This window comes from Chelonia mydas, chromosome 19 (genome assembly GCF_015237465.2).
Source record: "Chelonia mydas isolate rCheMyd1 chromosome 19, rCheMyd1.pri.v2, whole genome shotgun sequence".
NCBI lineage: Eukaryota > Metazoa > Chordata > Testudines > Cheloniidae > Chelonia > Chelonia mydas.
The window spans coordinates 10920199-10946451 of record NC_051259.2 but is presented as its reverse complement, the minus strand read 5'-3'; the positions used below and the strand labels follow the sequence as shown (position 1 = coordinate 10946451).

Genomic DNA, 26253 nt, shown 5'->3' with positions numbered 1-26253 from the left:
CAGTGCTGGGAAGGGTGGATCGGGCAAAAGAGGGAGGAGTGGGGAGGTGAAATGAAATGGCAAGAACAGATCCTATTCAGCCAGGGCGAAGAGTGGAGTGCAGCACCGTGGAGCCTTTCCTGCCTCCGAGCTGAGCCAGGCGTCTCTTACAGCGGGCTCATTTCGACACGTGGGCCGATCAGCTCCAGGGCCAGCCAGCCCAGCCCCTAGAGCCTTGGTCAGACCGACTCACACCTGGGCGCTTCAAGCTGCTTTTTCAGCCAGCCAAGACCTGTCCCTAAGGTCTTCTCCCCCTACCCCCCTGATCAGAATTTCACCTGCCACGTCAGGTGTTCAAACCCCTCTGTGGGGTCTGGGTGAAGATGACGTGACTCAAGCTGGCGGGTGACTTTAATGCAAACTAAAACTAGTTGAGACCCTAGATGATTAATATGGCCACTAAAGGCAATGGGACTGGCCCAGAACAAGGACCCCCGCAGCTGCTGTGCCAAGGCAAGACCAGGCAGGCTGGAGAAGGGTCCCAGGGGGCTGCACCGCGTGCCAAGGAAGACCGGGAGAGAGCAGAGCGCGCAGCAGAAACAGCAACTCCCCCTTAGGAGCCTGCAACAAAGCACTTGTCCTCCCCGCCGTGTGCATGGCCTAGGCTGCCTGCTATGGGAACACAGACCCCGGAAGACCAGCCGGTGGGAATCTTAGGTGCCAGGGAGAACCCGCGACTGAGGAATCAGGCAGGACTATCAAGTCTGCCTCTGTGCAGGAGAGACCAGGGATGGATGCTCCAGAGACTGGAAGAGGGGAAAGAGCGTGGAGCCTGTTTGCCTCTGCAGAGCTGGGCAGGACCCAGACCAGCAGGGGACTGGGGTGGGGAGAGGCATCACAGCCCCAAGATCAGGGTGATGGGTGTGTCCCGCGAAAGGGCCAGAAAGGACACGGCGAGCAGGGACGAAAAAGACTTAACGCTCCTTTGTGTTAATAAACCAAGAGGGCGCCTGGCATTGGAATGGCAGCCGTGTGGGGGTCTGCATGACGGTCATCAACTGGGCAAGGGCTCCTGGCTTCACAAATGAGCTTCTCCCTCCCCAAGGCTGGGGGCCAGGACTGAAGTCATTGCAGCTGGAAGTAAAGAGCTCACATTCTTGCGGCCAGCCAGAGGGAAACTGAGGCACAGTAGCACATCCAGACCCAAAGGGGACAACAATGGCCAGTTGCTCTCTTCTGATTGGGCGGACACGGCAATTCCTCCAGTGATGTCAGAATGTCAGCCAATCACTGCTGTCTCTGGGCGTGGGAGTGAGGGCTGTCCTCCCTTGGCCACGTCCCCCCTTGGCAGTGCCGAGTGGGTACCATCTCCCCAGTAGCTCATGGCCTCTGAATGTAGCCATGCCCCTTGGTGAACGTGCCAGCCTTCTGTCTGGGTCTGAGTCGGGACCCCTGCAGCACCCGCATCCCCAGCTCCACCTGGGAGCAGCCATATCCCTCTTTGCCCTCTGGAAAGGCCGAGTGAGCCCTCGCTGGGCGTGCCAGGCCAGCTGGGAGTGACCCCGCGAAGCTGAAAGCTGCTGGCCACCACGTGTCACGCCCAACGGGTCCCATGGCTCCCTGCTGAACTCCCAAAGACCTTTCAGTCCCTTAAGCCCAGCTGTCGCCCACCACAGATCACACAGCCCTGGTGCAAGAACTCTGCTGGGAGGCGGTTAGTGCAACCGGGCTCTTGCCCTTTGCCTCCTCCCTGACACGCTCCCCCCGAGCCAGGCTGCAACCCCTCAGCACTCCGGTGCTGTCACCACAGCCGAGGCTGAATGAGGAAGCTGGGCCAGCCTCGGCCCTGGGTCTCATGCAAGTGTCTGAGGTGGAAATGCACCCTCCTCTCCTCAGTCTTGTGCAGACACTGATAAGAAGCAGCAAGTGGTTAGTTGGGTTCCTGCTCTATGCACACTTCCCCATCCCCCAGCTAGGCAGTCCTCCAGGCAGTCCTCTGTGGCTCACTGACCAGTGCTGCCCCCAGTCACAGACGGCCGGCCAGGCAGGGTTTGTTCCCGGTGCCGAAGAGCCAGAATCCCTCCAGAGCTCAGCGGGAGCCTGGAGAGGCCGGCGCGAAGGGATCTGCTGGCTACAATGGCACCTCTTCATCTCAGACGCTTCCCACGCCCTTCACAAACCGGCTCCGGGCCTGCTGGGGGCGCCGGCCAGCGCTGACGGGCACAGGAGACTAGCACCTGCTCAGTCGCAAACACTGGGTGGCTCGTCCTTGGGGTGCTGCCTCGCGGCAGCTGCAGGTGCTGTATTGGAGTGAAGGCACATGGCTCTTCTTAGGACATGCTGCAGCCACAAAGCCTCGTCCCCTGGCTTGGGTTAAAGCTAATCCTGGCCTGGGCTGATCGAAAACACAGGGCCTCAGAGCTGCTCTGGGGAGGGGGTGATGCCACTGTGGACTAAATTAGCGTAGGGACTCATCTCTGACAAAGGGCTGGGATCAGCTGGGCCCTCTGATCCCACCGCCCCCACCAGCACGGGACCCCTTCCTGCAGCCAGCATTGCTCCATGCCACCCACAAGTGTGGGGCCTGATTCGCCGCTGTGGAGCCTCCGGTGCCCGTGTATAGGGGGAGTAAAGCACCACCCCGGGGGAGAGCGCGTGGTGAGCTCTGCCTATGGCACTTACAGTGGAAATGCCGGCACACAGGGCAGGGCGGTGAAGGCTCAGGGCCCTGGGCATTCCAGCACCAGCTGGCGTGCACCCAAACGCTTTCCATGGGGCATCCCAGCCCGGCGGGATCTCCCAGCTCCTGCAGCAGAGCTGCTCCCATAGTGCCCTGCGCTGTCGCCGGGAGGTTTGGGAGGCAGCCGTGGAGTATGCGATGCAGTTAGGAGAACTGGCTGACCCGGTGCACCTGCAAGGCCGGTGGCGTCTCATCCACACTGGGTATGGTGGACAGCATCAGTGTGACCCAGAGCCGAGCAAAACCCTGGCTCCCTGCTGTGGCAACCTACTTGTACGAGTCCTGGAGCAGTGGTGTGAGGTGCCAAGCCATTGCACAGCTGCAAGCTCAAGGCCTAACCTTCTGCAAGACTTGTTCACCTAACATGGCCAGCACCTGAGCGTGTAGACAACCATGCCCTTGTGGGGGGGGGGAAGGGGGCGAATGAACCCCACCTTCCCCGGCTTCCTCATGGCTTCCCTGCCACAGCAGATCGCAGGCTTCCTGCAAGTGGATGTTGCAATGCACCCCAGCTGTTAACTCGGTTGCAACACAAACTCCTTCCTGTGTGAATGAAGGTCCAGCCCCTTCCTATTGTGTGGCATGAAGTAGAAGGGATCTCTCCTATGACCTGCTGCCGAGCTCCAGGCCTGCTAAAACGACACCAGCCGCTGAATATGGGGGCTACATTGACGCTGGTCCTGCTTTGCTATCCATTCCACCCAGGCTCACGGGTCTGCTGCTGAGCAAAGAGATGCAGTGCGCTGCCGGGCATCGGCGGCACCTTGGTCTCTCCCAATAGAGGTATGTGGGTGGAATGAACTGGCCCGTGCTGCTATCCGAGAAGTCGTACCAGATGATCTCATGGTCTCTTCTAGCCACTCTAGTGTCCATCTTAGGTTTATTATCAGGCCTTCCAATCCCAACGCGCTTTCCAAACCTGGGCCAAGGTTTTCAACCCCAGAGGCCTCGTGGCAGACTCCTCGGTCCCTGTTGAGGCCCCTTGATAAGTGGTCTGATTTGCAAAGGTGCTGAGCATCTTGCAGTCCACTGGAGCTTAAGGGCATGCAGCACTTTGCTAAAGTGCCTAGGGGAATCAGGCACCTCCAAGATTTTCAACCTTGACTAACTTCAGGGGCCTCAGCTTCTGGGCTCCCAGCTGGAGACCCTTTCGAGGGGGCTGATTTTTCAGAGGGCTCTTTCTGGAAATCCAGGTCCCTTTACAGTGACTCAGGTTGGGACCCAAAAATTCAGGCACCTCCCAGATCACTAGTCACATCTGAAATTCTTGGCCTCAGGGTCCTTTGCAAATCCCAGCACCTTGGTATATACACAGCCGCAGCACCGCTGCAATGCAGCCACCTCGGGGGTGGAGAGTGGCAGCCATCTGCAACAAGGGACAGGACACAGAGGTAATGGGCCGGATACACAGGAAGTAGAACAGGGAGGCGAATGCAGAAGCTGATGCTCCAGAAATGCTGTATGAGGGGGGGACTCATCCTGAACCTTTAGCTGCCTTAGAGGTTTTTAAGGTCCGGCTTGACAAAGCCCTGGCTGGGATGATTTAGTTAGTGTTGGTCCTGCTTTGAGCAGGGGGTTGTACTAGATACCTCCTGAGGTCTCTTCCAACCCTGATCTTCTATGATTCTACCCCTGTAGGCAGGAGGGCTATGGGATGGGCTCAGAGTCCCTCCCTGTGAGCTCACGAGGTAGCAGCAGTCCTGAGGCTCTTTGCACCGGCATCACATTTGCCATACAGGTCTTTAAACCGCACCCCTAAAAATAACCACCAGGCGTGCAAAAAATAGCACCTGATAGTGCCGAAAATACCCCGGCGCCTCGTGTTCTAGTCCCAGGGGCTGGATCGTCTCTGCAGACAGGGAGACAGCAGCCAGAATTGGGCTGGGGGAGGGGATGTAGACAGCGCTGGTCACTGGGGTTATTTTGAAGCTGGAAATGTGGTAAGTGCACGCATCCTCATGCTGATCAGCAGCAGGTTCCTCTCCCCAGCTCGCCCAAAAACAGAATCAGGGACTTGGTTTGTTCACACTGCAGCCAACTTCTGTTTTGCAGTGCTTCCCCTCCCCGCACTCCCATTCCCTCCCAGCGGCCTCGGGGTGCTGGAAGGGGAGAACTGGGGTGAGCAGCCCCTGCTTGTGATCCCCTTCAAGTCACAAGGCCTAAGCCTTCTCCTGCACGGCTAAAGGCTCACAGCCTGGCCCAGCTGCCAATCGTCCTGGGTTTCCATGCCGACTCCATGGTTCCCAGGGCCCCCGGGTGTTTTTACAGGGAGTTTAGCACATCTGGAAGGGACCGGAGCTGGACGGAGCAGGGGATGCAGCTTTGCCTATGTTGTCCTGCCAGTGGGTCTCCGCTCTGCCCTGGAGGTGCCGTCTCTAGGGATAAACAGAGAGTTTAGTCCATGGCCTCTTGGCTCTGGCTGCAGGCTGGGAGGCTGATTCGAGCTCATGAAGCTCGTCTAGTAGAACTGTTCGGAGCTCGCTGACTTGCTCCGGAGGCCTGCTCCCTGCCTTAGCCCTGAGCCCACCCCGCCTGTCCCGACTTAGCGCTTTCTGAAGTACCCTTTTCCGAGGGCAGCTTTGCACACCTCTTCCTCCGAAGTCTCCGGGCTCCCGGCCCACTCGCAGGCTCCTTTTCGAAGCCCAGCTCTGTCCGCACGCCGGACCGTGCCCTGCTGGGTAACAGAGCTCTGGGCCGTGCACTGACACCCCCCCCCACCCCCCCCCCCGCTGCCCCTCTGCTCTGGCCCGAGACACGCGCTGACACTCTCGGGCTGAGCCCTGTTATTCTCCAGTTATTCCCCATGGACCGGAACCAGAACATCCCCTGCACCCAAGTCAGAAGGCCAGGCTGGTGTCAATCAGCATGGCTCCATGGCACCCAGCGCCCATTTACACCAGGTCTGGCTCAGAACATGGGGTGACAGCGGGAGCATGCTGCTGGCCAAACAATGCACCTCACTGACCCCATTGCTGGCAGAATGAGCGTTCGGACTGTTCTCCCAGTGCGTCCACAGCCGGTCAGTTCCGTTACCCATCCGCACATGGGTAGGAGGAGGTCTAAGGCAGTCTAACTCACGCATCACCCCATAATGTTCCCCGGGATGTCCCAATCATCCCCGCCCCTTTTGGGCTACAGGGGGTTGGGCATCGTCTTCCCGCTGCTACAGTCGGAGTTTAAAAAATCTCTCAAGGGCGAGGTGCTGTCTCACAGAGTGATGTGGGGTGATTCCTGAGTGCCTGGGTTGCAAAGGGCTTTGGGATCCTTTGTTATGAACACTGATTTAGGAGCTATTGTCATTAGTAATTATGTGTGGCCATCAAGAGGCTCCAGCTGAACTCAGGAGAAAGGATTCATAGATTCATAGATATTTAGGTCAGAAGGGACCATTATGATCATCTAGTCTGACCTCCTGCACAACGCAGGCCACAGAATTTCACCCACCACTCCTACAAAAAAAAACCTCACACCTATATCTGTGCTATTGAAGTCCTCAAATCGTAGTTTAAAGACTTCAAGGAGCACAGAATCCTCCAGCAAGTGACCCGAGCCCCATGCTACAGAGGAAGGCGAAAAACCTGCAGGGCCTCTTCCAATCTGCCCTGGAGGAAAATTCCTTCCCGACCCCAAATATGGCGATCAGCTAAACCCTGAGCATATGGGCAAGATTCATCAGCCAGATACTACAGAAAATTCTTTCCTGGGTAACTCGGATCTCATCCCATCTAATAGCCCATCACAGGCCATTGGGCCTATTTATGAATATTTAATTACCAAAACCATGTTATCCCATCATACCATCTCCTCCATAAACTTATCGAGTTTAATCTTAAAGCCAGATAGATCTTTTGCCCCCACTGCTTCCCTTGGAAGGCTATTCCAAAACTTCACTCCTCTGATGGTTAAAATCCTTCGTCTAATTTCTAGTCTAAATTTCCTAGTGGTCAGTTTATATCCATTTGTTCTTGTGTCCACATTGGTACAGAGCTTAAATAATTCCTCTCTCTCTCCGGTATTTATCCCTCTGATATATTTAGAGAGAGCAATCATATCTCCCCTCAACCTTCTTTTAGTTAGGCTAATCAAGCCAAGCTCCCTGAGTCTCCTTTCATAAGACAAGTTTTCCATTCCTCGGATCATCCTAGTAGCCCTTCTCTGTACCTGTTCCAGTTTGAATTCATCCTTCTTAAACATGGGAGACCAGAACTGCACACAGTATTCCAGGTGAGGTCTCACCAGTGCCTTGTATAACGGTACTAAAACCTCCTTATCCCTACTGGAAATACCTCTCCTGATGCATCCCAAGACTGCATTAGCTTTTTTCACAGCCATATCACATTGGCGGCTCATAGTCATTCTACTGAGAACATGTCTGAACCTTAAAGCCAATGTAATGTTAAATAAGCATATGAACTATTTCAAAATATGCCTTTGCATGGAGTTCAAATATTCCATTGTTCTCTGAAGTCGTTTAAACCCCTACTTTCGTAACAGAAGGTGTGTTCCATGTCATATACCTGGAGGAGTCTATATATAGGATCACCTTATTTAAATTAAATGAAGAGTTTGTTTCTAAAAACCAGAAACTACAACATAGTGCTTTCTAGGACCTCAGCAACTCAAAGAGAGACCTGCTTTTCCTATGGCTGAGGATCAAAGCTAATTTAAACATCTGATTTAACTGGGACATAGACGTTACTCCAAGGATGCCACATGGAATTTAAGGAAAGTGTATTTGGGGGCCAGAAGAGACTGACCATAGTCCTTTCAATTCATAGTGTGAAATCCTGGCCCCACCGAATCAATAGGAATTTTCCCACTTACTTCAATAGGACCAACTTTTCATCCATTGATTTCAATGCCAAAAAGAGACCATTATGCTCATCTATTCATGTCAACCTCTTCCATAACACAAGCCCTGTAACACACCCAGTGATTCTGACATCAAGCCCATATCTGGTGGTTGAGTTAGAGCACATTTTTCCCCCTCACAGCAGTAGTGAACAAAGGGGAACACCAGCGGTAGAGCACAAGATTTATCATGTCTTGGATTGTATATAATGGATTTTAATTCATTGCCATCATTTGATTAGCTACCACTTTCACTCGATAGTTGAAACTGGTGGAATAAAACAACTAGCAAAAGTGGAAGCTCTAAGGTGTCATCTCTGGTCACTTAACATTTATTTCTACCGTTCAGCACCTCTCTCCTTCCTTGCAACTTAGCTACCCAGACCCACCATGCATCCTCCTCTGTTTTCTGGGCTTTTCATTTTCTGGGCTGGCCCAGTGGTTCGTGTTCTCACCTGGGACTCTGGCAACCTGGGTTCAGTATCCAGCTTTGCTGCTGACCTTGGGCAAGTCACTTAGTTGCTCTGTGCCTCTGTTTCCCTAGCTGTGATATGAGCCTAATAGCACACCAGGGTGTAGTGAAGCTGAATATATTTAAGCGTTTGAGGTACCCCCATTACTGCAGTATTGGGGAGCAGATTAGGACCTAATATAGATCAGGGTGCTAGGCACTGTATGTGCCCATAGTAAGTGCCCCTGCTCCAAACTGCTGACAATCTAAATAGGCCAGACAGACAAAGAGCAGGAGGGGAAACTGAGGCACAGAGCGGGGAAGTGACTTGTCTAAGGTCACTCAGCTAGTCAGTGGCAGAGCAGGAAATAGGCCTCAGGTGTCCTGACACCCAGTGCAGTGGGGGTCACACTGCCTCTGATGGTTTTCTAATGGCCTGATTCTCTTCTCACTCAGACGGGTATAACTCAGGGGTATAACACAAGGCCAGCGGGATCAGACTTGTGTCTCCACTCTGTCTCCTCCGTTGATCCTATTAGTGAATGAAACAAACAGCCCCCATCTGGGACAGGGGAAGAGAGCCACGGCTCAGGCACTCTCCACAACTGCACCTGGCCTTTCAGGAGCTCCTGGTGCAGGCAGGCGAGGGCACCTGCTCAGAGTTCTCCCAGATGAGCAGTTCATCGGAGAGATCAAAGCCCCTCCAGCTGTCAGCAGAGCCTTATTTCCAAGAGGGAGCCTGGTGAGTCCGGCTGTGGAGTCATGCACCCGCCACCTCTTTCAGTTACCCACCCCAGATAAGCTATTCGAATCTCCTCCTGCTGGGAGCAGAGGAGCCCTGCAGGGCTGGGGGGGGGGGGAGCCCTTTCCCTTAACCCCCTTCTCCCCAAAAGAGCCCCTTCCAGAGTTCTCCCTGGACTGTCCCACAAGGCACCGTGAGTTTGGAGCAACCCCAGGGAAGGGGCAGCCCCTGGGTCTGGGTGGGACAGATGCCGCTTCCCCTGGCTCCGCAGTTCACAACGGAGCTGGGCTGCCTTCGAGTTAACACAGCTCCAAGTGGTGTGACCGCCTGCCTGGAATTTCACACGGGCCCAGGCCATGGGGCAATGCTGCGGAGAGGGGACCTCACCGGCGCACCCACAGCCCCCCTGCAGAAAAATGGGGGGTCGGGGGGGGAAGTGGAGCAAAAGGAAGGCGGGAGCTATGCACAGAGAGCCCCGCCATGCACAACCCTGGGGCGCTGTTTCCTACTGCGTCAACTGCTAGCCCCTGGGGGTAGGGCCCTTCTTTTTGTGCTGTGTTTTGTACAGCGCCTAGTGCAACGGGGTCTTGGTCCATGACTGAGGTGCCTAGGAATTACCGTAATACACCTAATAGCAATAAAAATGTACAGCGCCTGGCACAATGGGGGCTGGTCCGTCACTGGTGCTCCTAAGCATTACAGCAATAATGCGCCCATAGTAAGAGTCCCTTCCCCAAACAGCTGACAATCTAATAGACAGGACTGAGAAAGAGCAGGAAGGGAAACCGAGTCACAGAGGAGGGACGTGGCTTGCCCAAGGTCCCACAGCTAGTCAATGGCAGAGCAGGGAATAGGACACACCTGGCTCTGATGGTTTTCTAATGGCCTGATTCTCCTCGCCACTCAAGAGTGGCTCCCCTAAAGCCAGCAGGGTTTCCCCTCTGAGTGCGGCATTGGGCGTTTTGGAGCCTGGGGTCGCTAATGCTGGGGTCCTTGGATGGTGTCTATGTCGGGGTGTCGGCATGTCTAAGATTGGGGCTGCCTGGATGGGAGCTGTTTGCTGCAGTGCAGCTCAGGACTCCAGCCTGGGTGTTTTCACTGGTTTTCTCCAGCATCCGAGTGGTTACTGAACCGCAGCTCTGACCAGCTTCACACCTCTGCAGAAGTGCCTCTGGGGTTTTCACTGGTTTTCTCCAGCCTTGGTGTTGTCACTGGTTTTCTCCAGCATCCAGGCGTCAGCACGGTGGGCTGTGACTGTCCCAGCTCCCAGGCGCTGAGCAGAGCTGGGCCTGGTTAATGCCTGACTGGGAACCTGCCAGGTTGAACCTTGGTGCCGCAGGGAGCGCTGGTGGCAATTCAGCCGGTGGTGTCCTTCCTTCTGGGCAGGTTCTGAACCGTCCAGGGGCTGCTGTGTTGCCCGAGGCCTTTGGAGAGAGCTGTGCAAAAAGGCTCCTGGGGGCCTTGCACTCATCAGAACCCTAGAGGCACTTCCTGCAGAGGTGTGAAGCTGGTCAGGGCTGAGGTTGGGTAAACACCTACCTTCCCACTGCTGTCCTGGCGAAGGAAATCCTTTTGCACTTCCCCTCCAGAGATAACCACTGCCTGGCTGCTAACACAGAACGGCTGCATTCCACCCCAGAGGTGGCTGCAGCGCAGAGATGGGCCTACAAAGCGTGTTGAGATTCTTCTGGGGGAAAGATGCAATACCGATTTGTGATGGTGATAGTTGTATTGTGCAATGAAGGTCTTGTTTTCCATGCCCTCTCTGAGTGGTATCACCCCACCCCCACGGTGCTGAGAACCAGCCCAAGGATCTGCATCCTGTAAGTCCCCTTAAGCAGTGAGTCCCCTTTGTACAGCCTCTCTGCTGGGGGGGGGGGGCGGGATTTCATCCTGCATTCAGTTTTGAATCAGTTCCCTTCCCCCCCCACCTCCCATATTTCTTTGGGGGAAAGATACCCCATTTCCAGAGTGGGAGGGGAAGAATTGCATTAGTGCTTGGGAGTGATTTGTTCTGGTTTGTTATGGACTTTGGGTTGTGTCATAAATATAGGGGGAAGGGTAGCAACCTTTATGTATGTGGTAGCATAAAATCCCACCGCAGCCACCATGCCAGGGTTCCCCCACCCCACTCTGAACCAGTACAGCTGCCAAGGAGGGATTTTATGCTACTGCATACATAAAGGTTGCTACCCTTCCCCCTATATTTATGACAGGTTGGCTTTAATGAGTTTGGATCCAGATGCTCAAAGGTATTCAGGCTCCTAGCTTTCACTGAAATCTGGGCCTCAGTGCTCATGACAGAAGCTGGACTGAAATCCACTGCAGAAAATCCAAACGAAACGTTTCATTTCGGGTCCAACAAAGCCTGAGTTGACATTGTTTTTGGACTCCTCGATGTGCTGAAAGTCTCCAGTGCTCTTGGTTTTGGTTCAAATTGAAACCTTTCTTTTTTAATTTTTTTTTAAATCTTTTGGAATCACCAGTGAACCGAGAGACCCTGTTATTCACCCAGCTCTCTACAGGACGGGCACCACACCTGGGCAAGCTCCCGCCAGGTGCTGCCCCCCCACTCCTGTGCCTCAAACCTGTGCCAGTGGCATGTCCTCTAGCAACAAGTGGAGAGGGGAGTCCCCTTCGCTCGTTCAGCCCGTGCTCTCCCAAGGGGTCAAGCCAGGTGGGTTGGGCACTGGATTGGGAATCATGGGGGTCACTGACCTGCTCGGCAATCTTAGGGGAGTCATTTCACCTCTCAGCCACTAACTACCTGGCATTAGGAAGGACCCTGTGAGCGGGTTATTTCACAGTTACCCATTGTGGGGTTTCTTGCAGCGGGTGCTCGCTCCTAGAGTAGAGACAAGCAACTGGGCTACCGAGTCTGATCCTGCCTAGCTCCCATTGAAATCCGTGGGATTTTTGAATACATTTGAAATCAATGGGAGTTAGGGGTCTGGATCCCTTTGAGGAGCTGGGTCTAGGTGCTAGGGTGACCAGATGTCCCGATTTGATAGGGACAGTCCTGATATTTGGGGCTTTTTCTTACATAGGCTCCTATTCCTCCCCCATCCCCGTCCCGATTTTTCACACTTGCTGTCTGGTCACCCTACTCGGTGCCCAGAGGTCGCATTAACAGGTGGTACTAGGGTTCCCCCAGCCCCCCTCCTCTCTGTTCGTTTTTGATATAGCCACACCCTGGAATGGTTTGATTGGCAGGCACTCCCCCCGCCCCCCAGCTGCGGCCAATGCCCAGCGCTGGGTCGCTTGAATTCCCTTCGCCCTCAGAAGACACCGGCCGGGCCAGGTCGGCGGGACCCTAGAGCTGCAGCTCCCCAGTGACCCGCGGGTCAGGGGAGATGTGGGGCAGGGAGGGGTTAGGAGCTCTGCGATCTGCCCCTGTGGTGGGCAGCCGGAGGTGATTGGGGTGGTGTGCGCTCAGGAAGGACTTTCAACCCCCCCCCCCCCCCAGCCCCGAGAAGCTGCTGATTGACAGAACCCCCGGCAGCCGCAATCAATGACTGGGTGGGACCGAGCGGCGGGGGCTCGTCCACCAGCCGAGGAGGGTTTGCTGGGACGGGTGAAGCTCGCAGCCCGGAGCGCTCTGGCTCCCACTCGCCCAATTAAGCCTTGCTAAGCGGGGGGAGCAGCAGAAGGGGGCTGGCCGCGGGCTGCCCGCCGGTAAGAAGGACTGAAGAGACAGGGAAAGGGGCAGGCACCCTCCAGCGCGCTGTGCCCTGCCCGCCCCCTGGCCAAGGCGCAGATCAGCCCGGTGCCCGCGGGCGCCAAAGGTAAGGCGAGTCCCGGGGAGGGGCGCAGCCAGGGCCGAGGGCCAGGGAGGGAGGCGGCGGGGGCTGCGTGTGTTTGAAGCCAGCGAGCTGGGGGGTGAGGTCTCTCCGGTTCCCCGCAGGAAGCGGGCATGTGCGGGGGGGATCTGTCTGAATCCCCCTCGGATGGGCATCGCGCTCCGGGAGCTGCGGCGCGATGGGGGGTGGATGGAGGGGGGGAGCAGGATAAGAAACGCTGAGGGGGGGGCTGGTGTCTCCCCCCTTTTCCTGGGGGCTGCCGCCCCTCTGACCGAGGCTCCCCCCCCTTGTTGGTGGATGCGGGGGAGGAAGGAAGGCGACCTCCTTGCAACCCGCGGGGGCTGCCTGGGGCTCTCCCCGGGTGAAACAAACGAGGCTCGCTTAATTCCTGGCTCCGCCGCCCCGATCCCCCCTGACCCCCGTGTAAATCCGGCCTAGCCCCCCGCGCGGTTGGGCCAGAGGGGAGCGAAGCCCCCGCTCCGCTTTGCTAGGTCTTAATCGGCAGCATCAACAGAAGGATGTTGCACAAGCAAAGGGCTTGTTTTCCTGCCTGGTCTGGACCTGGGGGGCGGGGGGATGAAGCGGGTGTCACTTTCCTTCCAGCCATGATTCGGGTGGCAGCCCTGTTGTTATGGCTATGCCCGGGCAGGAGACACCCCTTTAGTCCTCGCAGTTCAGATGATTTTACCCTTTCGGGGGTGGGGGGCTGTATCTCCAACCCCCCCCCCCCCCCCAGCCAGGAAAATGCTTGCATGGTGACCCTCCCATCCCCAGCCACTGAGATGACTGGTCCTTGGAACCACCCCCACGCATCGCTGTCCCCTGGCTGTGTGTGTGTGTGGGGGGGGGATTAGCTCTGGGAGCGGGATCCCAAGGGCCCCCAGAAGGGATGCTGACTCTGTGTCTGGGAAAGGGGCCTTCAGCTCAGTCTCTGGTCCGGTTTTTTCTGAGTTTATTTCTCTGCACTAACTCCTGGTGGTGGCTCAGCTGGGAGCAGGAACTTGCAGCTTCCTGTCAAAGTCCGTTCCCCGCCCCCCCGCCTGTGGGGAAGGGGGTTCGCTTCCCCTCCCCGCGCTGGGCCCAGTTCTGGATTGTATGTGTGCGTCCCCCCTGCTCCCCTAGGCCGATTTCCTTCTCCTTCGCAGCCCCTCAGATCCGGGAATTGCTCTTCTTCCAGCGGAAATCCTGCTTTTCCCAGCCAGCAGGCGAGAGCAAGGGATGGGGGGGTGGCAAGAGGTTACCATGGCTACCCCTGTAATGTGCTTTTCCTTTAGGCCGTTACTAATAGTGCACTTCCTCTTTCTTGTGGGAAGGGTGTGCGCCTGTGGATTGTTCTGCGTGTCACGGGGCTGTGTTTAATGGGCCCGGATCAGACGCTCAGAGCCAAGGGCTGACGTTTGCAAGGGCTCAGATGCTGACCTTTGGCGACCCAGGCTGGTCCCTTTTGGGGATGCTCTGGTCTCACGCTGGTGCACGATCAGGATCTGTCCCCCGGGGGAGGGCCGTGGTCCTGGGGGTGAAAGGCTTGACGCCACCCTGCCCTTGTCCCCTTCTTATCATAGAATATCAGGGTTGGAAGGGACCTCAGGAGGTCATCTAGTGCAACCCCCTGCTCAAAGCAGGACCAATCCTGAATTTTTGCCCCAGATCCCTAAATGGCCCCCTTAAGGATTGAACTCACAGCCCTGGGTTTAGCAGGCCAATGCTCAAACCACCGAGCTCGCCTGCAGAAGGGGCGCTCCTTTGAGCCAGTGGGCTTGTGGCGACTTGGGGCTGCGACACAGGGAACAGTTGTTGGCAGCATCCGAGCAACAAAGGTGTCCGGGGGAAGGAGACCTCCGGCCCCTCGGGTACACTAGGGTAGCCCCATCGACTCCCCTGGAGTCACTCTGTTTACACTGTAGATGCTCCCTGCCTGTTTAGGGACATATGCAGCAGCAGGGTGAGTTTCTGGCTGCCTGACCTGAACAGAATGCCCTTCAGGAGCGCCAAGAGGGATGTCCCTGTGACCCGTTTGCTCCTTGGCTCCTCTGCTCAGGCTGCCAATAAGAGCTCCAGGTGATGCCAGGCCAAGGGCTGCTGCCACCTTATTTCCTACGGAGGTCACAGAACAGCTGTCAGGTGGTGACAGCCGGCTGGGATAGAAAGGTACGACTTGAGGCCAGGGCTGGGATGGCAAATACTGGCTGTGTGGAGCCCCTCTGCCTGTTACTAAAGCTCTAACTTATTTCCACACTGAGAACCACTCCTCTTTGGGCCAAGTTCTCCTTTCCCGGGTTTCACCCTCTTCCTCATTCGATTTGCTGCTGTTTTGAATGAACTTCCGCCTCGCTCAAAAATCCTTATCCCTGTTCCACCTGGTATTGTCCCCTTCCCCATGCCCACAACAGAGCCTCTAGAATAATAGCCGGGTGGCTAGTATTTCCCTGCTGGCTGGAACAGGCTGGCAGAGTCTGCTTGAAACCTCCCACGCTGGTAGCAGGTGTCCTTCTGGCTGATGAAGGGCAAAGTGGGTAGTGGAGATTCACAGGAGCAGATTCCTCATTAGTGCATGCAGAACTGAGGGGGATGGTAGCCCATGGTGGGGCTCCATCTGAGACTGAACCCCTTTTGTGCCAGATGCGCACAGACACTGTGAGAGACAGTCCCTGCCCCAAAGAGCTTGCAGCCTAAACAGGCAAAGAGTGGAAGAATGGTAATATCTTCCCATTTTACAGATCAATGTTGAGGCCCAGAGCGATTCCCTCACTTGGTCAGGGTCACACATGAAATCCTTGGTGGATCAGGGAACTGGCCCCAGATCTCCTGCATCCCAGTCCAGTGCCTTAACCACAAAGTCGTACTTCCTGTCCAAGGGGTTCTCTACAGAGATGATTCAGGGCGTGGGCTGAGCAGTCTGGAGGGAGGAACTCCAGGAACAGCCAAGTGGAGGGCGAAGGTTTAAGTGGAACTTTGTTACCTTGCTGATCATTTTTGTTGTTGTTTCTATTGCAGTAGGGTCTTAGGATGTGCTAGGCACTTGCAAACAAGTAAGAAAAAAGACAGTCCTGTCCCGGAGATCTAGGATTTAGTGAATATGCAACAGTGAATAAATAGAGGGTGGAAGGACAAGCTAACAACAAAGGCGGGTGCATGAGTCATGGTGGTCACGCAGGTTGAACCCCAGGGAAGGGGTCCTTGTGATACTCTGATATTATTAGCCTGGTGCGAGAATCTCGATAGAACAGAATCGCGCATTGACCTGGACCAGAGTGGGGAAAAGCACCTGCTGAGAGCAGGGAGCTCCAAGCGCTCTATGAACGTGGGGAAGGAGCCATGCAGGCCCCTCTGGGAGCTGGGCGTGCGGGGATTATTGAACCCATTTTGTGGTGGGTGGGGAACAAGTCTCTGAAGTTGAGTGATTTGCCTAAAGTCACCCAGTGAGCCACTGTTAGAGGTCAGAGCAGAACCCAGGAGTCCTGACTCCCTGTCTCCTGCCCTAACCACTAGGCCTGCCTCCCTCTCAAGGAAGGGATTGCTGCCTTCTACGTAAAGAAGAAGACTGTCCCGCACCTCATACTCAGCCACAGCCCCTCTGGACTTCGGGGGGAGTTTAGCCTGGGCTGGGTGCTCAAGACCAGGTGTGGCGTGAGATCCTGAGGGCAGTGAGGTGATGGGAAGCCCAGAAATTCTTCTGCCTTAAAGGAGCAGTGGGCTTTAGCAAGAACATGGCTTCCTTAGATGAGTCCCAAACATGGACACCCTAGATTTTGGGGTGGTCTGGATTCAAACTCTGCTGTCTCAGATCTGCTAAAACTAAGAATCCATTCCCACGCCGGGATGGTGCAAGACCTTTGGGTCAGTCGAGGCAGGAGGTGGGCTGGAGAGTTATGCAGCAGGAAAAGCATTTGTGGGCTCACCGAGGCTCTGCTAAGCTGCGGTCTGTCGCACGAGTGTGCTGTAGTTATGCGGGGGAGGGGGAGAACGGAAGTAGCTGTGTACACACACCTCGCTGAGCACAGCGCTGGGTCCCAGGCTTCTCCCATGCAGTTTAGCTGGGACGGAGGGGCAAGAAAGCCCAGGCTGGCCTATAAAACTCCCTGCGGGTCTTAATTGTGTGTTTCTCTGAGTTTATTTCTCAAGCCCTGATTTTTTTTATTTCCCCTCCCCCCCATTCCTCCTTGATGTTTTTGGGACAATTTCCCCCCTTCTTTTCCTCAGGGGTAAATGCTGAGTCCCACCCACCTGTAGATCCGAGCTCGGCCAGCCGCCCACTCCCAGCCCTGAGGCTCGTGCTGAGGGGGATCTTTAGGAATGAGGCTGTGACATTGTTCCTGCACACCCCACAGCAACTGTTGTATATGTGTGCCTGGCCTCCCGCAGCACGCCCCTAGGCATTTCCCTAATAGCCAGAACTCGGCAAGAAGCAGAGCAAGGCAGGCTCTGAAGGAGCGTTCGTTTCTGTGGAGCGACCCTACAGTTCCATCGCTGGCCGGGACTGAACCTGGGACGTCTGGCCCCAAAGCACGGGCCTCTTATTTGAGCTAAAGGGCCAACTCCGATAGCTGGGCGCAGTAGCAGGCCTCGATGCCATGTGGATCCCAGAGGTGGGGATCTGTACCGCACTTTGCCACTCTGCTACATTAATGCCTGCGCCTTATCTCAGGCCCTGCTGTTACTCAGCGGTGTGGTTACCGTAACGTGCAGCCATCCCTGGTGTGCCACGTTCATAGACCTCGCCAGGCTGTTTAGGAGCAAAGGGGAAGCAGAAGGCAAGGGAAGGGAGTGGGTCCAGCTTTTCTTCTCCCTGTTCCCAGCACGAAGAGAGGCAGTCGCCTCCCCCAGGGGCTGGAAGTTGCATTTCCACCTTGGGGAATGAAGAGCAGCCCATGAGAAGGAATCCCTGGTAAAACAATGCCTTGTCTCTAGATGTCTCCTCCGTAGCAGGCTGGGGAAATGGAAGATCAGTGCAGCTTTCGTGGCTAGCCAGCCCTTGAGTCTGTCTGTCTGTCTGGGGATTTTCAGCAAGAGGCCAAAGGGGACAATAGGGGCACATGCCCATGAGGGACCAGCTGGAGACCCAACAACCACAGTGTTTCACCAAGGGCCGTCCGATGGCAAAGGATGCTGTCACTATAGGCTGGGTTCAGACTAGGACACCTGGCAGCAGGAGGTCCCCACCCCCGAGCTGTGTAGGCCCTGCAGGAAAGGACCTGGTCTGGTCTCCAGCCTGCTGCTCCCTTCTCTAACTCCTTTGGTTACCAGATGGACATATCTGTCCTTGCAGCCTGAGCCATTGGCCAGATCTGTATGCTGGACTTGTCATGGACTGACCACACAGGGCGCTGCCCGTCCTTTTCTCTTGCTGACTCGTTACCGTAACACACGCTTTCCATGTGTCTGTGTCCACCCACCCAGGCAGCTGTCTAATGCGTCCTGAACGTGGCACTGGGTGCTGTGAAAGACTGGAGAAACGGGTCCTCAATGCCAGGAAGGAAACCCTAAAGGCTATTCCCAAAGCCCCATAATTTTCCCGGGCTGCCCTGGAAACGGGAGGGTAACAGGGTGATGGGTTTTGTTCCTGGCTCACCACGTGACCTCAGCCAAGTTGTCTATTTGCCATGCCTTGTTTTCCCCAGTGGCAAGAGAGGGCTAGCGATCCTACCTGCCTCTCGCGCCATTCAGCCCTTGAGGCCAGACGTCAAAAGGTAATTTACCTTTTTAAAAGTCTGGGCCGTGGAGATCCACGGCTGGGCCGGGGGGCAGTAGGGAGCCTGGTGGGCTCTGAGTTGAGCAGGGAAGCGGCTCCCGAACGCGTCAGCGTTCTCGGTTCCTCTTAGCCCAGACGTGACTCTGTGAGGCGAGGCTGGCGTGGGGGGTCTGTGTGGGGTGATAACGCTGCCATGGGGCTGGCTGTTGGGTGGCAGCGTGTGCTCTGGACACTGGGTAATATGTGTGCAGCATGTTGATTTCAGCCTGTGGGTTTTATTGCACGATCTCGCTCCCCCGCCCTGCGGTGGTGCTGACGTACCTGGGGGCACCAGCCGCCCATCCAGATCCAAAGGGTGTGGGCCGTGCGGGGAGCAGGCTGTGGGGGAGGGGCAGTCCTGCCAGCAGGCTCCCCACCCCCCAGTCCCCAAGCGTGGCACCATCCCTCCTGCTCTTGCGTTGATTTTGGGTGGGGTTGCTCTGGTGTAGCTGAGAGCAGCATTTGGCCCTATCCACCCTGGGAGCGTGAGACCTGGGCTGATGACAGCCAGAGTCCAGCCCCCGGATGGCCTGGGCCGCCAAACTGATGTGCTTTGGGTTCACTGAGTTCTCTGTGCATGGTTTCCCTGGCCTGGCCTTCGTAGGCTTTCTGGCCCAGGAGGGCTGGATCTCAACTTAGCCCTGCATCCATCCCTCCATCCGCAACCCAAGCTGTGATCTCCCCTACAGCACCTCTCCTCCCCACCCCGCTTCAGAGCTTGGCTCTCAAGGCAGCCCTGGGATTCCCCTCTTCGGGCGGCTCTGAAGCCTTCCCTCCCCCACCCCCTTACCGGTTCCCACCCAGCTTCCTCCGTGAGCTGAGCATGCTGGACCGGAATGGAGTGGCTTCCTCTCTGTCCCACAGTGCTGCAGCGACTGCGCCTGCCCCCCCACTGCGCCGTGGGCCCGCTTTCGCTTTGTGTGCCTCTTTCTCACTGGGAGGTGACTGGCCCCTTGCCTACGAACTTCCCCCCACTCCACCACTCCTGCAAGCATCTCCTCTTGAGCCAGCCGTGGAAACAGCTCAGCCCTGTCTACACTGGCCCTTGCGCCGTTTCTGGTTCACCCATCCTCATTGTGAAGTAGAGGGGAATGCACTCATATATCTGTGCCCCCCACCCTGCCCCAGAGCGGGGGGCTGTCTCCATACCCAGAGGCATACCTCACGGGACAAAACCTTCCCACCCCACATCTGCTCCGGCTCCCAGGCAGCTCTCCTGTTGCGGGGCAAGGAGCGCTGTTTGCACAGGCTCGCTGGGCTCTCCCCTTCTCCACTGCACCCTGCATCCTTTTCTGGGTAAGCCAGCAGGATCGCAGGAGCATAACCGAAGGCTAGCCCTGGCCTGCTGCAGTCTCGAGCAGCACAGTGTATTCTGGGGCCGTGGCGTACTGGGCAAGTTGGGCAGTGCGCTCTGGCCGAGGACGCCACCGGTGCCTCGTGGGGATATGATGGGGTGTTCCATAAGAGGCAAGAATGGTGCATTATAGCTGGAGGGGGAAGCCTGGTGTTTTTCAGTGCCCGTTCTAACTCTCTACTTGTACCCTTCCTGCACCCTGAGTAACCCCAGAGTGATCCCTGCCCTGAAGTCACGGGGCATTAGGGGAAGCATCTCCTTTACTGTCCGGCTACTTCCCCCAAAGAGAATGGAGCTTGGGGAGTATTTTGCACAGAGGAGACAAAAATCAGCCGGCAGCTTCTGGGAAGGCTCAGCACCCTCCTCCCCCAGCCCGCACCCTCCCTTTCTCACAGCTCTCGACTTCGCACTCAGATCACAGAGCCAGGGTGCAACTGTGGGAGGTGAGACCTGCTGGAGTTGTGACAGCTCCCCGCCTGGCCAGCTCTCTGCGGAGCAGGCTGCCTGCGTGCACAGATTGCAGCCCGAGCTGCCATCTCTGTTCAGGATGCTGGAACAGTTCCCGAGACCCGCTTGGTGCCGGGCTGCTGCCTCGCTGGCTGGCCGCACACCTGTCTGAGTGCTCAGCCAGCTCCTTCCTCCTGCCCTGGAATCGGAGCTGCAAGCCAACCAGCCCCCTTCACCCCACAGCAGGAAGCGGGCTGCTTCGCCCACCCTGCAACCACCACTGCCGCGCGTGGGTAAGTGTCATTGGTCAACATTCAAGCGCTGGAAGGCAAGTCTTGCAGGGAGCCTGCGGATTCGTGTCTGAGAAGGAGACAAAGATCTTAAATGCGTCTCATTTTAAAAAGGTCACGTGCCTGGGGTCGTGCACGGAAATGCCCAGCGTCTGCCTGCAAACACGCAGTTAGCTTCCTAACTGGAGTAAGCATTAAGTAATGCTCACAGCACTCCAAAGCATCATTAACCCAGCAGATGGGGAAACTGAGGCAAGAATTTGCAGTAACCTGTCCAGTGTCACCTAGTAAGTCAGTGTCAGAGCTAGGATTAGAACCCAGGAGTACCCAGTCCACTGGTGTCAATTTGGAGCCACTCCACTGACTTTTGGTGACGTCACGCTGTGCCTAGACCAACATCACTGAGAAAAGCATTTGTTTTATTGATTCCAGGGGTTCGAGCTGGGGGCTGGTAATCAGGACTCCTGAGTTCTTGTCCTAATTCTGCAACTGATTTGAGGAAGTCACTTATGCCAAGTTATTCTGACAGTGTCTGTGGGTGCCCTGATTGTGGGTTCCCAACTTTCGGTTGTAAGTTTTTGGAGTCAGCACTATGTCAAGGTCTAAAAGTCACTCTGCTAGATCTTCTCTTAAAGAGACGCTATGTCAGGAAGTTTAGGTTCATACATCTTTTAAGGCTTTTGGATTTTGTTTCTTGCTTGTATGTTACCTTTGATATGTTAGGAATGTCGTGTGTGACCAGCCCTGCTTTAATGGAGGGTCACCCTGGAGGTTTCAGAGGCAAGTTCTCATACCTTAATTGAAGGAAGGGGGAATGATGATTCTTTAACAAAGATGTGCTTTTTGCCAAGAGTGTGTTAGGCATCGGAGTTGGAGTTAAATGGATATTTTAGCCTTATCTGTAGTAATGAAAACCCAAGTCCAATGCATGAGAACTGGAAAAGGAAACTGACTGACTAGAAAGTTACTATAAAGAAACCTGAAAGTCACTAGGCTACTTTCATTGTTGGAGGTGTCATTACTGGTAATGTAGCAGATGAAATGTGAGGTTTTTTAACAGCTATATTCTGCTGTTAGCCTACCAGTGCCCCTTTTTAAATTACAGGGAGAAAATGTCCTTATTTCCCCCTCCAAACCATGTGGCTACACTGAAATGTTTAAAGATAGTGCTGTTCATCTCAGAACATGCTATGAACTAAGCAGAATATTCAGCGTCCATACCATGCAGCTATCTCTGGGGTGGAGCACAGCAGCTATATGTTGCATGGTAATAAGTGGAGGAGAAATCAAATTAAGGACACCAGGATTTTAAAATCCATGCAGGGCAGACAAGACCTCTATTTTTAAGATCTCATTCAAAAGACAGCCTCTTACAATGCGTGGTACTCAAGTTATCTACCATATAAGGCAGAATGGCTGAGTTTACCCTGCTGCAGTTTGGAGCTGTATTCCAAGAAGTGGCTCAAGGATGGAACACAATCGGGTGTGCTGTGGGCAGCCCACTGCATTGTGTGTGTGTGGAGGGAGGGAGGGAGCGGGGGGGCAGGGTCTCTTCCCCAGTGATCAGCGTTCTTCTTCTCTGACTGAACTGTAGCTTCTTAATTCCCCTGTGCTCTGCCTTTTCGCTGCGGGGCTCAGGCCAGCTTTTCCCAATTAATAAAATAATCAAAGCGAAGAGATCAGTGGGACTGGACCGGTGATGGACTACGCAGGGCTTTTCATGTCCGCCTGACTGGGTCAAGTCCAGCAGTGGCGCTAGGTGGCGGTGGTGATGTGGCAGGTGCGTCTCAGCGCAGATCCCTGGACGAATGGCCAATGTGCATGCTACAAAAGCTGCTGGTGCAGGTGGCAGGCTCGGCCCTGAGGCCCAGAGCTAGATGGGCTGGAAGGTGAACTCTCTACTCTCACCCCTCTAGGTCATGTTGCCAAAGGCTTGTGCCGGTTTTGCCCTCACAGGGGCTGCCTTCTGCTTGGTGGCTCACTAGGATGGCACATCTCACCGGGGGGCTCTGGCTTCCACTGGAAACTGGAGTGAGACCTGCCGACTTGTCTCTCACATGCCACTGAGCAGTTACCCAGCAGTGCCAGCTGATAGTGACGGCTGAACTGGGTTTCAATCAGTGGCCCGGAGCTGAAAGGCTCTGCCTCCCATCCCTTGAGCCGTCCCACTTGGTTGCCCTTGGGATGGGGAGGAAGGCAAAGCACCAGCCTTGTCTTCCTTGGCCTGGAAGCCCCTGGTATGCTGCACTTGCGGGGAGCTGGGTGCATGATGATTAGCCAAAGCCCCGGACTGCCTCTTTGTGGTTACTGCAGCCCTAGGCTGAGCAGCCCTTCCCCGGCCATTGTGCAGAGGCTGTGCCCATGACCTACCGTGGCTATGCAGCCCCTGCCGGGGCCAACAGGCCTGCCGGGATCTCTCAAAGGGGAGCATGTTGGAGGGTGTGTGGAAGTCAGACCCTCCTCCCGTCATGGCTGCAGCGCGAACAATAGGCTCCGGTGCTGGCTATTTTTAGCCTTCTGGTGCTTTCGATAGGATTCCAGTTACTATTTCCTTTAATTACTGGGCAAGCCCAGCCGCTGGCAGTGGGATTAGCAGTGCGTGGAGGGGCCGTGATGGCAGGATACGTTGTCAGCCACAGCACTCGGCAGAGGAGGAGTCCGAGGAATGATTTCTTCCTCCCTGCAAGATGTGTCTCTACGGGGTGTGCTCTTCTATGGCACGGCAGGACTGGAGCGCGGCATCCTCCGTGTATAGCCATCCCCGTCCGTCAGCATGATGCCACAGGGCAGCAGGGCCCTCCCTTCTCCTCTCCTCACAGTGACGGCTGGGGGAAGAGGATCTCATTTATTTTCCAGCCAGCATGTGTTGCTTTCAAAGTGGGAGGTGAGATTTCCCTGCCCAGCCCACAAATGTGTCTGAGAGCCAGGGGGCTGCTTAGCAAGAACTGGGCCCAACCGGTGAGCAAGAGCCCAACAGGGCTCGGCAGGAGTTTCTGAGCCTGGCAATTTGCAAAGTATCAGAACCTGAAATCATCCTGAGCCCAGGCAGAAAAAGAAGCCTTGATAGGCTATTTACCAACCACGCTGAGATGCTTTCACCAGCATCCTGCTCCAGATCCTCTGCCAAGCAAGATGCTTCTGGCCCAGAAAGGTGAGAGAGCAACTGGGCATAGCTTGCTCCGGGCCAATGTGCAGGAAACTCCCCGGTCCGTTCCCAGTCCTGGCACCCTGAGGCTAATGGCGTGATCTTTGCAATGCATGTGGCATAGGGGGATACCACTCTCCGTGTAAGGTGCAGTGTGGGTGGGGTGCCTGACCCGAGGCCCTAAGCAGTGGGGTAGGGTGCGCGAGCACAGATGGTAAGGGGGCAGTCGGAGGGATACGTGATTTAAAGGGGAAGATGTGAACGAGCGGGCTCGGCCACAGAGAAAGCCAGAAAAGGTGTGGGGATGGCTTCAAAGGGGGCACCATCTGTGTCGGCACACAGATGAACTATCCTGCTTGTTGCGGTTGCTCTTGGCAGCTCTCGAGCTACATGGCATTGGGCTGGTTATCCCTGGGCTGGGAGGTCTCCAAGTGGAAACTGAGATCATTGAGGAAGTGTTAGTCACTCAGCCCACAGCACGCCCCTTCCTCCGGTCTCTCCTGGACCAGTGCCCGAGTAGGATGCTCCTCTGCCCTTACAAGTCAGAGTCTTACCAATCAGATCTGGAACAAAGGTCCTATAAGAGAGCTCCTGGCCCCTTCCCCACTGAGGGGCGCTATTCCTGGCCCCGTATGGGCAGAGGTAACTACCTGAGGGCCCAAATGGGGAAATAATTCTACCCTTCCCACTATTGGGTGAGGTCACTAGAACAGGATGGTGGAGGCGGCTCACCTAGGAAGGGCTGCAGCTCACCCTTGGGGGAGCAAAGCCCTGTAAGGACTGGGACCCGCAGGGAACCCATCGCTTGTGTGACACAGAGCAGAGTCTGCCCTGCTGCCTGCAAAGCACTCTTGGATCCGTCTGGCTGCGTAACCGACCGGTCCCTCTTGTGTATGTTATTTCATCCCATCATTCTGCCCTGGAATAGGGCTGTCGCTTGGATCCTATGGTAGTGGGCACCTTAGAAACACCAGAGGTAGGTACTGGAGGCTCTACAGTGTTGAAGATAGTGTGTGGGTGCGGGGTTATGATACGTATGACAGTGACCACCTCATGCCCCAGCTGAGATCAGGGCCCCCTGTGCTGGGCACTGAACAGACACCCTGGGTACATCTGCAGTGGAGCTGGAGGTGGAATTTCCAGCTCAGGTACCTGTCCTAGCCCATGGCAACGTGAGGGACGGGACGGGCTAGCGGCCCAAGTAGGCCCCCAGGGTTTCAGACGAGGGCACTTTTTAGTGCACTAGCTCATTCAGAGCTAGCGTGGGCATGTCTGCTGGAGCTGGTGCGGCTGCCTCCGGCTCCCATGTGGACACATCGATGTCTGCACTGCAATGAAAGGCCCACGGCATTCAGACGACCCCCGCTGGCCAGGTGCGGGGGAGCAGACCAGTCCGGGGCTGGCATGACAGGCAGCCGTCTGCAGCGGGCACGGAGGCATGGGTGCAGATTTCGTTCCTGCCCAGTGACCGGAGCCTTGGCCTACCCCAGCTGCGTGAAGCCTCTGAGGAGAGGATGCTGATAGGGGGCCGCAGTGGGGAGGTCGAGCTCTGGCTGCCCTCGTATGGTGGAGGAGGGCCTGGGGGGGCTGTGGTGGGCGAGGGGAAGGGCCTGGGACTGTGGCGGGTGAGGGGAAGGGGCTGGGGGGGCTGTGGCAGGCGAGGCCGGGGCACTGGAGCTGCTGCTTGCAATGCCCCGTCCTAGCTCAGAGGGATGCTCCGTGCAAGGATTTCTTTCACCAGCTTTTTCATGGCCCAACCACAACCGGTTTCTTGTTCCTCTTCTCAGCCGTTCCGTCTCACTGTGTCCCTGACAGGTGGGGAGACCAGCTTCCCCTCCCCGGCTCAGCTGCCGGAACTGAACGCTGGGGGGGGGATCCAGCCGGCTTGCCCCAGAGGGGCCCTCCCCAACAATGGGTGCTCCTGTGCAGTGGGTCTGGCAGCGGGCCAGCCCCACGCTGGCTCAGCTGGGGGCGGGCACGTGAGGACAGATAGCATCTTCACGGCGCACTAGCTGGCTCAATAGCAGCCCTTGTGCGGCTCCTGGGACCGGCTCCCTCTGGCATATTCATGGTGGGCTGGGTGGGGGCACCGCCTTGGCAGCGGGGACTTTCACCGGCTGTGGGTAGGGGGCGCAGGGTGGCAGGGGGCCCAGGGCAGTGGCAGGGGCAGGATGGGCTGGGGGCGGGGTGGGTGGGGGGCACAGGCCTCTTCCCCCAGCACAGGATGGGCCTTTACTATAACAATTCCCTGCATCTTAGTCTAGACACTATGGACCAGGGTGGGGGCTGATGAGGGGGGCGCGCTCTTCCCCTCCCCCACCCCCCCAGCTTTCTGCCTCTGTAATTGCTGCCTCTGAGAACAGCTTGCTGGGGAGCTGCCTGGTCTCTCTTGCCTCCCCCCCAAAAAATCCCCCAAGCTGCTGCCATGGAGAAGTGGGGTAATATACAGAGGAGGGAATGAGCCCCCCATCTTATTGGGGAGCCGGCTGGAGAGCATGAGGCTAATGGGGCAGAGATGCTGAGGCTCATGTCCCCCTGTACCGAGACACCCTTTCTGCATGGGGTGCAGGAGCTAGGGGCTCCTCTTGTCCGTAACACAGGGTAGCTTCGAGCCTGGGATTACTCAGGTGGCAGGTTCAGAGGTAACTCACCCACCCTGCAAGGAGGAAGGCTGAACAGTGCTCGGCATGAGCCCTTTGGGGCCGTGCCCTCGGGAACCCAGGCCT

At 56.2% G+C, this 26253-nt stretch overlaps 1 protein-coding gene across 7 annotated transcripts in view; it reads left to right on the top strand.

Annotated features, from left to right (window-relative positions):
• Positions 1–3293: 3293 nt before the first annotated feature.
• FGR (FGR proto-oncogene, Src family tyrosine kinase) overlaps positions 3294–26253 on the top strand; it is a 46878-nt gene continuing 23918 nt past the window's right edge. For 2 of the 7 annotated variants that reach the window (XM_037881772.2, XM_037881770.2), the window contains exon 1: positions 11995–12548. The gene's annotated coding sequence lies outside the window, so the exon portion shown is untranslated. Of the gene's footprint in view, positions 3503–11994; positions 12549–20162; positions 20386–26253 lie in introns of those variants that run through there. The other 5 variants (XM_043532186.1, XM_007064826.4, XR_006286554.1 and 2 more) reach the window with 5 other exon arrangements.